Genomic DNA, 15632 nt, shown 5'->3' with positions numbered 1-15632 from the left:
TGGAGGCCGTTCCATGCACTGCATTTATTCATGTTTGTTCTCTTTGTTCCCAGCTCTGTGGGCTCTGAGGGGAGCAGTTGGTGCTTGCAGGTTTTCAGTACCTCTCACATGAGCAGCTCCCATGCTCATTTCTAAACCTGTCTGGCATCTCTGGAACTGGTGGCAGTGCCAGGTCTCTGGTGGTGCCCGGGTGGGGAGGACACTCCTGCCCTCAGCCTTGGGGTGACCCTCCTGTCCCCAAGTCCTGCCCAGGTGTGTGACAAACTGCCTGCCTGTGTGCAGCTTCACACAATGCTGCCAAAATTCCTCATCTTGACAGCATCACCCTCTGCTCTCATTACTTTAGAAATGGAAATTGTCCATACCAACTTTTTAGAGTGACACCTGAAGGGAAATGCATGTTATGTTGCACACTGTTATTAAGTGCCTCAGGTACCAGCAATCTTTTTTCCAGCCAGCATTGATTCATTAAGCAGCACATGGAAGTACAACAGTGACTGGTATTAGCTTATATCTCCCTTGCTAACCAGACTCTAATTTGTCTTATTCATTTTTATTTCCAGTCTTTTGCATTGTTGTAACGAAGAACAAATAGCACAGGAGAAAAAGCACCTTCAGAGCTGTAGCTTTTTGGCTTGTGCATTTCTACTAGGCCCAAGTTGTCCACTAATAGGACTTTTATATATTGCAAATTCAAAAAGAAAGACTTCTTGGTCTAAAAATTGTCTTGATTTAAATGGGATCTCAAATTGAGAATAAACTTCTCAAGTTTAAGCACATTCAAGAGTTGCAGCCATTGTACCTGGTAGTACACAGAGGTGTCCAGGGCCCTGGAAAGCTTATTTACAAGCATAGGGAGGAAAAATAGATAAACCAGATAAAGACAACAGCCAAAAAAGGCATAATGAGAAATGTTGACCATGTACACTCTCCCCACAGGAGAAAACCACACAAACGTCAAGAGCAGCCCAGTCTGGCTCAGATGGAGCACGGTGGGTGCACGAGGCTCCTGGGCTCGAGCAGGACCTGCTAAAGGCTGCGGTTCCTTGGTTTTCACAGGCCCGTGCAGCACTTTACATTTACAGTTGATCACCCTTGTGTTCGTGTCAAACCTCATGGAAACAGAATTAAAAATAAACTAAAGTAAACCACTCAATGTACCGAGGCATGAGACCGCTCAGGGGACGCGGTGGAGATGGACTGGCAGCCCCAGTGCACAGCAAGGCTGAACAGCCAAAATGCTGCCTGGCCCTGGGTAACTTTTTACACCTTGCTGGACATTTTTCTCAGCCAGTTGTGCAGAATTTCCTTTGTTTCTGCCTTCTCCCCTCTGTAACATCTGTGGCGATTGTGCAGGAGGAGAAGTGACAAAAAGCTCATCAACTAGGAGCCCCAGTGCCTCAACCCTGTACACCTTCCACAGCATGAACACTTTCACAAATGCCTTTTTATTTTAAAGCCACGTCCTGGGAAGCGCCAGGTTTGTTGCTGGGCTCTGTGGTGCTGCCCCAGGGCTCTCAGTGCCCTGTGCCAAGAGTGGCTGGGTGGTGGCAATGGCCCCTCTGCCCTCAGGGCTTCAACCCCATAACATTTCTTTCCTTGTCCTGTCCAAAATTAGCCCCCTGCTCTTCATCTGCTCACATCCTGAATTTTTAAGTGTCTTCAGAGAGTAATGACTTCAGAGCAGGTCCTGAAAAGAACCCTGAGATTAACACTGCAACAGCAGTAAAAGTGATGCACTAACCTCTAATAAAGTTTAAGTGCCCTGTTAACCAAATACTTCATGTCTCAACTCAATTTAAACCCTACTATGAAATATTTGTTCCTTTGAAGTGGACAAAAAATGTTTTCAAGTGATGATGCACATTTAAAATTAATTTTTAAAGTATTATATTAAGGTGTGCACTAATGACAATGAAGAGATGTGTAGGTGCTTGGGGCAAGACCAGAGCAGACACATTCTTCAATATCAATTAATTTCTGTTATCACCTAATATGTAATCACACATTGTGTGTTTTATTATTGTTATTAATTAATTTGCATGATATTAATATTTATTATTGTTCTGGCCCTCAGAAGAATCCCAGGGGTCTGGGGAGCAAACAAGCTCTGTCAAACTCCTCATGTTCCAGCTGCAATGGGAGGCTGTGATCACATTGCTCCATGTAGGCAGAGGTGAGCCCTGTGTCTGAATTTAAAACATCACTGAAACAAAAATGGAGAGATAGTTCTGAGGATGGGTGGGTTTCCCCAGGTCAGAGCTTCTTGCAGTGTCTCTGGTGCTCTGGGTGTGGACAATCTCCTGTTTTATTTATTTTTGTTGTAGGCAGTAATTTTGTGAGAGGTTTTCTAGACAGAGCAAAGGTTGAACTTTTGAAGCAAATGCACACAGCATGACCTTTATGTCTCTTAGACACTGTCAGGCTTCGCTGAGTGCTCTGCACCCTGACATTCAGTAGGGCAATAAAGAAATGAAAAGTACTAATGTAACCTTTATAAAAATAGTTGAAATGATAGTTTAATTTTTAATCTCCCACTATGGTGTTAAAATAAGCTCAATAAACTTTGGTGGTAAATTACATTCAGAAGGAATTCAATTTAAATAACATTATGGTTATGGTAGTCAGCAAATTATGTCCTAAACTGCTGCTTCAAGAAAAGAAAGACACATTTAGGGTGGGATTGTTGACCTTACCAATTTTTGCATAATACTTCGGCCACTATTTATTTTTGGTAGTTGATCTGGAACCTGAGGGGCTTTTGTCTTGCATATCCTGCCAGTCAATCAAGAGGATGTTGTAGATTAGCACCTCTCAGCAGCCAGGGCAGATGAGTATTTGAGCTGCAGCATTGTGCTTCATCATCTTTAGAAAAGACCTGCACAAAAAATAGGACCAAAAAACCTGTTTGAAGTGAAGAGGAAGAAATTAAACAAAATAATGTTTTAAACAAGGTTATAAAGTTGTTTGATAGTGGAAATAATTTCTTGGCCTTCATATAAAGTGACATGGTTTGCAGGGTGATCACTGCAGATCAGGCTATAAAATCAGGCTGAGCTTGTGACTCTGAGGTACCTGTTGGAAACTGCCATAGGCTCACACAAATGAACACGTGCTGGAAACAAGTGCTGTGTGGTGATTGAAGCCTGAATGTGAGATACAACTTAAGCAGAGCTGTATATACAAGACTATGTCTCACATCTTACATGGAAGGATCTGAAACTATTTCTCAAACACGTATTTGTCAGAATTTTTTAACCTAAAATGCTCTCCTTTTGCAGTCTGTGGTGATACAGCAATATTTTTCCATTGCCCTGGATGCAATTTTGAGCTCTGTTTTTTTTTAACTGCACAAAACATACTCAGGAAGGTAAGGGACATGTGCCCTTACCGGTTTTGTTGGATATCTTAATTCATGAGAGATATCACTGTTCTACTTGTTCTCTTGCAAAATTAAACCCTCTCCCATGTACCAGCCTTTAACTGCTGGTAGCATTTAGACAGAGCTTGGAGAGGAACAATAAAATAATTTTTTAAAACAGGTAGGACTAGAGAAAGCAATGGTTCCTGAGCTCTGCTCACCCTCTCCTGCCTCCGTCTGCTCAGCCTGACAGCCTCTCTCCCAGTGGGACATGTGGCCTGTCAGGGGGACAGCAGCAGGGAACATGAACACAGGGAAAAAATGCAGTATTGCCACCAGTTCAGATGGACCAGGAGCTATTATTGGAGGACTGACTTTATTTCTTACAGCTGTTGGGAGGTTTCTGTTCCTTTGAAGCTGAGGAAAGCACAGTGAAGGTGTGGGAGATGATGTTCAGTGTGGGGAAGAGGGACAGAGGAAAAGCAGTTTGCACTACCAGGGAAAATGCGCTGAAGGGAAAGAAACAAATCTTGCCTGTGGGTGATAAAAAGATTGATGCACATTATAGACTAGTGGGGGCTATTTTCTGGAGAAATGGTGATCTCTACTAGCAGGCGAGTGGGATTGCAGTGCTAAAGACTCATTGCATTGTTCCCAATGCTGCTCTAGGCTTAAGTAATTTCACACTTTCTCACTTTCTCGATGAAGAAATAATCTGCTGAACGAGTTTAACTGTATAATTTTCAATGAATATAATTTAAAAGGTTTCAGTAAAACAGCTCTTTACCCCTTGAAGGAAACTGAGAAGTAGGAGGTCAAAAATTAGTGATCTAGTTTCATGTTATTAGATTTCCCCTAATCAAGGCAGCAGAAAATATACTGCATTAATAGAGCACCAACTGTGTAGAACAAATGGAGTATGATTTTTTTTTAATGGTGTTGCTATAAATACTTTGTCCCTACCTAGATTTGCCATTGGAAGTGAAGTATGAAATTTTAACACATGTAAAGAAAGCACATAACCATATCTGCATAAGCTTTTAACTTTTTGTGACTGATTAGGAATATGGGGACTTTTAAAAAAAATCTTGGTTCTTTCTTCTTGAAAATTAAGGCAGATAAGTGTGTTCTAGATGCTGAATAGGAGGGGGTTTCAAACCTATGGTTATATTGTTGCTAGTTGGGGTTTAATCAAACTGGGGGCATTTATATATCCTTATGAATGCAAGGTGTGGCTGGTTCCAGGGGTAAAACTGATAAGAAAGGAATGGGCTAAAAATGTGACACTCCATGAAATTACCTGACCTCAAATATCTGGGAGTTAAGAGAAACATTTCCACTGGCTTGTAGTCAGGACATGGCTTAGTAAAGGAAAAAGCATATTTTGTTTTTCTTCAGTGACTGTCCCCTCTTTCTATGAAATGCAGCATGTTATCTAGAATTCACTCATTTCTTGCCATTTATAAGTTTTCCCTTTTTTCACTCAGTATGTACTCAGTAGTTTTGCGGTTAAAGTATGTACATGTTTTCATAGAATATAGATGTTGGGTTTACTTTGCTGAAATTTTTGTAAAAACAGAGAAAATTTTGGAGAAGTTATGAAAATAGAATGCCCTAAATTCTGCCAGATTTGTTTAGGTGAAAATATTGCAGGAAGAACAATAAAGAAAGTGATTCAACAACACAAGAAGGAAAGTATTTAAGGAAGTATTTATATAAAAAACTAATTACATGAAACTAAAATCAGAATTGTATCTTACTTTAAAGTTTGCAGTACAATATCCGGTGGGGGAAAACCCCTTCATATTTGGTGAGAAGCTCTCTAAGGTAGGAAAAGAATTCAGGTCAGAGATTTCTGCCTGCTTTATCTGTCAAACAAGAACAGGAAATTGAAGTCAAACACCTACATTTAGCAGCACAGAATGATGTGCTTTCTACAGCCCACAGGGCTGGCACTGTTTCCTCACCTGGCACCAGTGTGGTCCCCGAGGGCCCCATTGCCACTGGATTGCCCCAGACCCGAGGGCTGGGGTCTCCCTGGAGGGCTGGAGTCTCTCTCAGGGCAGGTCACTGCAACCTGGCACTTGAAGTTGTTCCTGAGCACATTGTTCCTCTGAATGTAAAGCCCTGATGGTTTTTTTTGGACAACCTGAATGTGCTTATGAATAGTTCATAGTAAAAGCTTCCACGGAGAATATAAAAAGCAATTAAATCTTAATGGCCTGATGTTTACATTTTTTGAACTACAGGTTGGAAAGCCTGAGTGCAAATTGTTCCGACACAGCTAATGTTTCTGCTGTGAGGGGATTTGTGATAAGCACTGGGCAAAAAAAAAATGTATTTAACCAATCTAGTCTCTCATTTTTCCATACACATTTTCCTTGTACCTCTAGAAGTGAGGGTTTTCAGCGGTATTTTAGGTGACAGTTCTCTCAGCAAAATGACTGTCAGTACCTGCAGATTTACAGTCCCAGGGAGAGGGCAACGTGGTCTCACCTGGGCAGGGAGGTCAGGATGCTGTCCCCAAGCACCATCAGGGTACTTAGACACCGTCCCCATGCGAGCCATGATGAGTGCACACAAATAAAACAGGACCCAAGTACTCAAAGTACTTTATAGTTGCTTTTAAGGAGCCAATCCTGCAGGGGCAGCAGCCTCAAGGGAGGTTTCTACCCAGGCTGGCACTTGGGACCCACCTACACAGACCTGCTACCAGCCTTTCATGGGTGTGTTATGCCAAGTCAAGCAGCAGGTTTCAGCTCTAAATAAAACTTCCCCTTTGACATGAGGGAGGATGATATTTTTGGTGCTTTTAGCTTTTTCCTCTCCCTATTGGCCTTTGCCATCTCAAATTTTGTTACCCAAGAGACACATCAAGGGAGGCAAAGGTGAGGCTTCCCTTTCATCCTTGAAGATTGTGTGTCTTTGTGCCTGACACAGTTTTATTTATCTTAAAATACAGTAGTAAGCCACCACACAGTCATAGAATATCCTGAGCTGGAAGGGACCCACAAAGATAATCGAGTCCAATTTCTGGCTTTGCAGGGGACAACCCCAAAAATCACACCATGTGTTTGAGAGTGTGTTCCAAATGCTTTTTGAGCTCTGACAGGTTTGTATCCCATGCACTCTTGCTCATCTTGTCCTTCTGGCTCACCTTGCCTCTGACACGGAGGGCTCAGCCGTGCCTGGGACAAGGCTCCCCAGCCAGCAGGGCTGCCAAGGCACGCCAGCCACGGGAATGGCTTCCTGCAGGCCCTTGCAGGAGTGTGCTGGCTCTCAGAGGGGACCCATCTGTACAGACTGAAAGCAGTGACCCAGAGTCATGTGGATCCTCTGCATCACCCAGACTTCATCTGCTTAGCTTCTAACCTTTGAAAAACCCTCTTCTGCCTCAGGGAATGGCCTTAAATGCACGGAGCTGTGACAGTGATACAAGGAGTAAGAGTCTCTTGAGGCATGTAAATATTGTTGTCTTGGCCAGCTCAATTTCTTTTGCTCTTTTCTCTCAGTGTATTTGAGTCTGTAATCAATAGTGAAATTAAAAGGACATGGGTTTGCTCCACCCACAGACTTTCACTGCCCTGCCTGGGGATGCCAGATCTGCAGTGTTCTGCTAATCTGCACTCAAATGCTGGGTAGTCCTTGCCTAAAGATTGCTGCTCTCCAAAAAACCCCACGTTTCCTGTTGTCTGTCAAGGGAAGTTTCACTGGCTCATGCTCTCACTAGAAGCAGGGCAGCTCTGCTGTTGATTTCAATCAGAACAGGATTGGAACTACTGTCATCTTAGTATCTGTGTAGGTTATGAGCAGATGGTATTGCCTGACATTGAGTTCAGTGCAAGGTTTCTGGCTTGGGCTGAAGCAAAATAACTCTATTGCAGTCTTCTATCAGTGAGGAAAGATAACATTTAATGAGGGCATTTTTCAGGATCTGCCAGAAAAATAAAAGAAATTTAATACACATAGATATTTTAAAATGCATAAGCTCCACATGCATGTGTGTGTGTATACATGAACACATTGGTTCTGGGTTTTTTGGTTTTGGGTTTTTTGTACAGAAACATAATTTTTCTTATTGCTGGAGTCTGTGATGTAGGCCAGAAAAGCAAGCTGTGCCCAAAATACTAAGGCAAAACTTTCCAAGAACTATTAATATAACCAGAATATGTTTGTGTTTTTTCCCTTATTGAGATTGTGTCTGGTTTGATGACAGCCTGGTGTCTGAAGCAAGCATGCAATGAGGGCCACGGTTAGTGTGGTATCAATACAAAATACTCAGTGCAGGTATGGGTGTGTATTCCTCTGTGCTGAGACCAATAGAATATCACCACAGTAGCTTTTGAACAACTCTTAAAATGAAAAATCCCAGTGCAATGAGGGAATACCTGCTGGGCTGTACTGAACTATCTGTTCAAACTGTTAGCCTAAACTTGGTTAATAAGCAACCAAAATCTTAACGCCTCCCATACATATATTTTCCCTTTGTGCTATTACAGGTAGACTTATGATTGGAATCTCAAAATATTAGAAACTCTAGCTGGACACAGAAATGTGCAGAGAGCACATTTTCATTTTGCCATGAGCAATGTTTGGTTTCAGGGGAAGCAGTTTGTGTATCACCACAAATTGATAGTATGGGATGATGAGGTGAGAACTGTTATAAAAGAAACCTGGATTATACCATAAACTGCTCCCATTGGGATCAACTGGTACATTCTGAATTCTGTAGTTATGAACGTTCAGCACAGTGTCATTTGCCTCACCCCACAGCTGGGTACTGTGGAGGAGAGACTTCATTATAGGCTAGAAGTTCCTAACAGGAAAGCAGCTCAGGATGTGCTGCCAGGGCAGCAGAGACTCCTCTGCTCCTTGCGTGCATCGTTGGTACTAAGAGAAAAGTCTGGGCACTGTTGAAATAGATAACAGGTAAAATAAAAATACACAGAAGGACTGCAAAAACAATTTTGCCTCGTGAATTTTCAGAGTTCATCAAAGCTTATTAGATAAAACCAAAACAAAATACTTGAGAGGTGACTTGACTCCAGGGAATAAACACTTATACAGGGGAAAAAATAGTGGGTGTCAAAGAGCTTTTTGACTTAGCTCTGAAAAGGGTAATGAGATCCAGTGGATGGAGTCTGGAGCCAGACACATTCAAATTGGAAACATGACCCACATTTTTAATGGCGAGTGTGCTTAGCCATTGGAACAAAGTACTCACAAAGTGGTGGATTCTCTCCTCTTGATGGCCTCAGATCAAGACTAGGTGCCTTACTGGGAGATAAGCTTTAGTCAAAAATAGTTATGCTTTAGTCAAACACATGTTACAGGGCTCGATAGAGAGGTAATTGGGAAAATGTAATGGTCTGTGGCATCCAGGAGGTCAGGCCAGATGGTATAATGATCCCTTCTGGCCTCAAACTCAATGAATCTCAGAATGAATACAAATGCTATTATCTGGATCTGCATTTGAAGTAATTGCAGGCAGAGATTAGACACGCAATTGCATATGGTTCAGAACTGATAAAACTTTCCTCCCCTCCAGAAAAAGGCCCTTATTTATGCCTAATTACATGGTGCTGTTGTAATTCAGGTAAATATCTGTTAGAAACTCAGATGCCATGTCAGCAAATCAACTTTAACTTCTGTGTGTGTGTGGTGTGGAGATCTAGTCTCTAAAGCTGAATATTCAACTGCAGACTTGCTCACACAGGAATGTATCCAGGTAGAACTCCTGTGTGGACTTTTGCTTCACCCTGAGAGTACCCTGACATGATTTAACCCTGTCAACTTTGAAGTTGGTTCAGCTAAATCATAAAGACGTGGAGGTTCTGGGCTTCAAAGCAACTGGGTGCCTAATGCTGATGACTGCCCGCACATTGCTGAATTTTACGGGAAAGAGTTGTTGAAAGAGTAATAGCAATAGCAAAAACTGAAAAGGTTCAAGCTTCTCTGAGTAGATGTTCCTATGCTGATATTATCACAAACAGCATCTCTGCTTGGCAATGCACACGCACCTGCAAAATAGCCCGCTCTTGCATCGCTTCTGCAGAAAAAAGATATAAGAAATATTAGCTGGCAAAAGAAACCGCATTAAAACACAGATGACTTTTAATATGAATTTCACCTATATTATGTAGCTTTCAATTTTAGTGTTATCTCACTCACAAAACTTTCAAAACAACTGCGCAGGTAAGCAGTGAGGCTACGCAGAGGAAATAATATTGTTAAAGTTCAGTGAAATGTCGTCATTTATGGTATTGTGTGCATTTACCTGTGCTCAGAAGACAAATGTTGATGAGTTTCATTCATAAAGGTCCATAACCTTTTGCATTCTCAGTTGTTCTCCACGATGAGTTCTGACGGATGGCACCAAACACCTAATTTCCAGGTGATATGAGAAAGTTTATTTTTTCAAGTTCTCAGCACCATAGGGGAATTCTTACAGTAGCTAATGTGCACCTGAAGACTGAAAATGCTGAGGTAATGAGGTTTTTTCCTAGGCTATACATTTAATTTAAAGGGACAAAAGCCTGGATCTGCAACCACTTTCACAACTACCATGTCCACCATTAAATAATGTCCTCAAGTTCCATGCCCACACATTTTTTAACACTTCCAGGGATGGTGACTCCACCACTTCCCTGGACAGTCTTTTCCAGTGCTTTACCATCCTTTCCAAGTAAAAAACTTTTCCTAATATCTAATTTAGTTCTCCCCTGGTGCAGCTTGAGGCCATTCCTTTCATCCTGTCACTTGTTACCTGGGAGAAGAGACTGACCCTCACCTTCCATCACCCTCCTTTTGGGGAGTTGAAAGAGAGCAAGAGGGCCCCCTCCTTTTCTCCAGGCTAAACAAGGTTGGCCTTTCTCAATATGAACAATGTGTGTGTCCCAGAATATAAAGCTGCAATCCACACCTACATCCAAACTCTATTTATTATAACCAGCTTTCATTTCTGCCCCCTTTTTCCCCAGCAACACTCATAGAATATGATGACTAACGTGGAGGCTGTATAAATACATGCTTATCTGTGAAATTTAAGCCACAAGTTCTTTGTATTCTCCCTCTGCACTGATGCCCAGAACCTTGCAGCTAATTACACATTTGAGCTTCATTTCAGCTCAAAAAGGAAACATGATAATGGTGACTCTGCAGATACTCTAAAATAATCAATGTTTTTCTGAATCTCAGCATTATTTTCTTATGTGAATAGCGAATATCTCTCTGCAGATACTATTCTATACTATTCTGGATATTTTTTCAGGTTACACTAAAAATGAAAGTGGCATGAAATAGTGAAAATCATATTTAAAGCTAGCTGTGTTTTAATGTGGCATTTTACCAATTAGATATTATGTCAAAAACTTTACAAAAGCTCTTGATTTTGAAGGTGCTTTTTCCGTACTTCTCCAGGGATGGCATTTATGGTAACACTGTTGTATCAGCAAAACTACCAATGCAGGTATTTTGCTTTTTATCTTGCTTTATAGCCCTTTATACAAGGCCTTCCTATAACAGTTCTGCAGTAGCATTAATTTCATAAAGGTCTCAAAGGTCATTCTTATTTTCAGTCAAATAACAATAACTGAGAATTTTAATGACGCTCTTGCATTAGTGTTATAATATTCAGAATTGTTATAAAATTCAACAACGTATGAAAATGTCATTGCTAGGGATGAATGAAGCAGCTCCTCTGAAGATGAAAATCAGCCAAATCTTTCAAAAGGTGTTAAAGAAACTTCAGGTAATTTCATTTTCTCTCTTCCTTCTGCCACTTCTCAGGTACTTCTACAAGTTCCGGCACCTGAAATATCATCATAATTGATTTTTCTAGACAAAGGAAGTGCTTACAGCTAATTATCTAAACTTAAGCACAGGATTTGGTACAGTGCCATGTGGAAAATTATTACCTAAAAGGGGAGATAAAGACAGAAATCAAAAAGTGAATAAGAATGTGAGGGTAGGGGGAGATCAGTACTGAGGGAAGGTAGTAAGGCTTCTCAAACATCAGTCTTGGGCCTACTAATATTTAACATTTTTAATTAACGATGATCCCATAAAAAATAAGTGTGTGCTAATGGAATATACCAGTGGCATAAGGGAGGCAGGCACTGTCACTGCAAAGACAAATAACACTCTCATTTAGGAAGAACTGAGTGACCTTGAGAGTAGGATAAATTAGAAAAAATTCAGAAGGGTTTGACTGCCAGTTCATGCATCTGGGTTTTGTCAATCAGGTTTCTAATATACCTGCTCATAGGTAAGAAAATACTAAGGAAGGGAAAACACAGGCCATACAAATCTGGGTAATTTCACCAGGGTAATGAAACACCTGTAATGGTATATGAGGCAAGTGTTAGAAATCAGCCAGGATGGTGCACACTCTTCACAAATTATTTGCTTCAGTTTTGGGAAACTATGGAAAAAGATGATTAGGGTGTCCATGGAAAGGAAAGCCTGCAGTGCAGAGGAATTTGGCAAAATGAATGCTGAGGGAGGCCACTATAAATACTGCATGGGCAAAAGCTCTAGGAAGAGCAAACATCTATTTAAACTGAAGGACAACACTGGCACAAGAACAAATGAGCATAAATTGATCATGAATAAATTTAGGATAGGAACTGGAAGCAGGTTTCCAAACAACAGAATAGCAATGTTCTGCAATTGCTTTCCAGTGAGAACAGTGGAAACAACAACAAAAACAAATCCCAAGCTACTTTTAAGATGGACTTAAATGAGTTTCTGAAGGGTATTATATGATGTGTTTGGTTAAGATAGCAGAGAAGTAGACTTGATGACCCAAGAGATCTATGCAGTCCTATCTGTCTGAACCTGTTTTTCATGACCAAATATTTCAGAGCACTTTTAAGTACTTCCTTTCCTTCATGTATTTTTTAGATAAATTTTTTATAGCATATTGCAGGGATTGCTAGCTGGACTGATTTAGGAAAGGCATAAAACAGTGGTGTCCAAAATATACTGAATACTCTCCAAACAAAACAAGACAAGTGTGCAGTGTCCTACAGGCCAGTGCTTGGGTGCTTAAAGAAATCACCATTTTCTGTGGAAGGTGATGGGGACATAATCCCAACAGAAACAGCATCCCTTTGAGCCTCAATTCTCTCTCATTTCCCTATGCTCCCAACCTGCTGCTCTATTTTGCCTTCTCAGGCCCATGGCACAGATGCAGCAGTGTGAAATAGGATGCCAAACAATGCTTTAGATCCACAAGATTAAAGGGATGAAACCTGGAGCAGTCAGTATGAGTGTGACTGGATGCCAAACTGCAGTGAAGATGGCTTGTTTGGGGGCATTCCTCCAGCCTCACTAGTGTGGTACAGAGCTGTGTTAGCATGTCATGGTTTGTCTTCTTTCAGCCCTATGTCCTTTAGTTTAGTGTATCCTGCTTGGTGCTGTTATGGTCTGGTTTTACAGTTATTAGAAAAGCCTCTGCCCGAATTAAGGTGCAAATGAGACCATATGCCAAAGTCAATAGTACAGATTTTATTTAATAGCAAATATGAGAGAGAGAGAGAGAGAGAGCAAAAGGAAGAGAAAGAAATAGAAAAGTGGGAGGGATGGGGACAAGAGAAAGAGGGACAGAGACAGAGTAAAGACAATATCACCACTTTGTGGATCCCAATGATGTTCTGTTGATCCTCTCCAGCTGGTCTCCTTGGTGGTGAGGGTGCCCTGAAAAGCACAGAATCCAATGGAATAATATATGCTCAGGCCAGGTGGGAATGTCCAGGTACCTCCCCCCAGGTTGGGGGGCAGTTTGGTGGCGTCTTGCAACAGACTCTTGGTCTGTCACATCACTTTGTGTCACCTGCAATGCTGTGGTGCAAGGGCACAGGAAGGAGTCTGGGGAGCACTTTGGGGGGTCTTTGATGGATTATGACACCCCTTCAGCTGCCTCTCACGTGATGTCCCATGCATGTGGCCTGTGGGGCTGGGGATTTCACAGCTGGGCCTATTTGTGTAAGGAAAGATGGGTGTTCAGTGCCTGTGACCAGAGGTTGCGCCACACACAAGAAACCTCCTCTCCCCACTCTCAATTGTGGGAGGGTCTGTGTAAACCTGGCCTCTGTAGGCTGTGGTCTCCCTCACCCAAAACATGGCCAGAGATGATTCTCAGCACAGCTGCTGGGCTTGGGTTTCTTGGGGGTGCATTCTTCTCCCTCAGCCTGAGATTACTGAACAATAGTGTCCCCCTCATCTTATCTACGTGGCTTAACTCAAGGTCTAAAGTTCCAGTCAGGCATCTTCAGGGAGGGGTGGATGCAGCTTCTTTATACCATTTTTGCTATAATGGGAAAAACCTCTTCATAACAATGTTTAAGGCATGAACCATTTCAGTCCCTGACAGGTGCTTCAGTGTTACTGTCCCTTGTTCCCAAACACAGCATTTCCATGATTTCTTAATAGCTGCAATTCCCCTAGTCAGTGGGGCTGTAAAGGGATTTGTATGGAAGCCTGGGGTTGAGATTCAGTACCTGGACTTTTATAGATTCTTAACCAGACTAGCGAAGTTGTGTGTTTACAGCTGTTTTACAGTAATAGATGCTTCTTCATCCAAGTGCTGGAGAATGCGGGTTGGCTGGGTAAGGTGGTGACTCCACATTACGAGAGGATCTCACAGTGAAAAGTTTTATGATTTTCTTTAGTTGAAGTCTGATGAGTGGGACAATGAAATCTGCAGAATTAAATTATTCTGGCTGGTTTTCCTCTCCAGCTAATTACACAAATACTTTTCCTGATATCAGCTATTAATATTGAGAATAGGTTAAGAAATGGGAAACTTGGATGAAATCCCCAAGAGCACAGGTAGTTTGGAAAATGAGGAGAAATAGGCAGCAGCTTTACAGCTTGTTGCTGTCCACATTAATCAGATTTGCAGTAGGCAGCAGCTACTTTATGTGCAAATACTTTAACAACTGGCTTAAAAAACCAAGCAGGATGTCTGAGTCCCCAGGTTCACGTAAAGGGGGTAATGAATACCTGCATAATGAGATAGAAAGGCCATAGACTTGGTGGTGGTAGTTTTCAGTCTCTCTTCAGCTGAAGTTTCTGCAGCTTTCTCAGCCTCCCAGTGCCAGCCAGGGAGGCAGTCACTTACCAGGGTCCCCCTGTGGGGAAAGAGGCTCTTGGCCTCCAAACGCTGCAGCTTTGCCATCAGTGACTTTGTGCAGTGCCCCATGCACGAGCTACCCTCTGACTCTCACATCAGAAATGCTCATCCCTCAAAAGGAAAAACTTAAGCTAGTTTGAAAAAAATATTTCCAAGGAAAAACTATATTGAAGATCAAAAAGTAGACGTGCACTGTGAAATGGTTGAGAGAAAATACTTTGATTGATTGAGGTTTAAAAAGAGCAGCTATTATTTTTGCTATTTTTAAATTTCATTTCTCTTCCTCAACTTTGTGTATCTTAAAAGCTATTTTTTCACCTATCCTTAACTTCAGCAAGGACACAGCATCTGTGAGCAGCTGGATGAGATTATTTAATTCTGTCCTGTCCTGCTAGTAAACTCAATTTAAAAGCAATCAATCATAACCACAACCCATACTTATTGCTATATTTTACTGACTTCTTTCTCACGTACACAGATGTGGGAAGGTGGTTCTTTGAGAGAGGGTGGCATCCTCATGCCAGGGATGAATTTAGCCCTGAGCTTGCTGCAGCCTCATGGTGACCATAACTGCAGGGAAACATGCTCAGTTTTTCCATGGGTGGAAATATCTGTGGGGCACATTAAAGCACATTGACAGCTTGTTTGCAAACAGCTGTGCATGTGCATGTGGGAACATTCAATTGACAGGTATACCAAGGAATTGTCTGCAGCCACAGCAGATGAAGAGAAATGGCTCTTTCAGACATGGCTCAGGGTTTTGGATGCCAGCTCATGCCCCACATGAAGACAGCATTGGCATGGATGGCATCCAGGGAGATGTGAGCCTTGTACGTGCCAAGGCTGTTGGCTGCCTCCAAGTAGGAGTAATGACCACCCCGACATTAACAGTGATTAAACAGCACCAAAGGCTTTGAAAACAACCCCTGGTGAGGTGAATCAGCTGGGGGTGGTGTCTGTGGGCACTGGAGCAGCTGCTGTGGAGCAGGGGCTGTGCTTGCACCTGCAGCCTGAGGTGAGTGCTCTGGTGGGACAGGGACAGGGAGATCAGCTGACTTCCTCCAGTCTCATATCTGGGGATTTTAAAAACAAGAGGTTTAAAAACAATCCCTCCTTGGAGTAATAATCCCCTTG

Source organism: Molothrus aeneus, chromosome 14 (genome assembly GCF_037042795.1).
Source record: "Molothrus aeneus isolate 106 chromosome 14, BPBGC_Maene_1.0, whole genome shotgun sequence".
In the NCBI taxonomy this organism is placed as follows: Eukaryota; Metazoa; Chordata; class Aves; order Passeriformes; family Icteridae; genus Molothrus; species Molothrus aeneus.
This window is presented reverse-complemented; position numbering follows the sequence as displayed.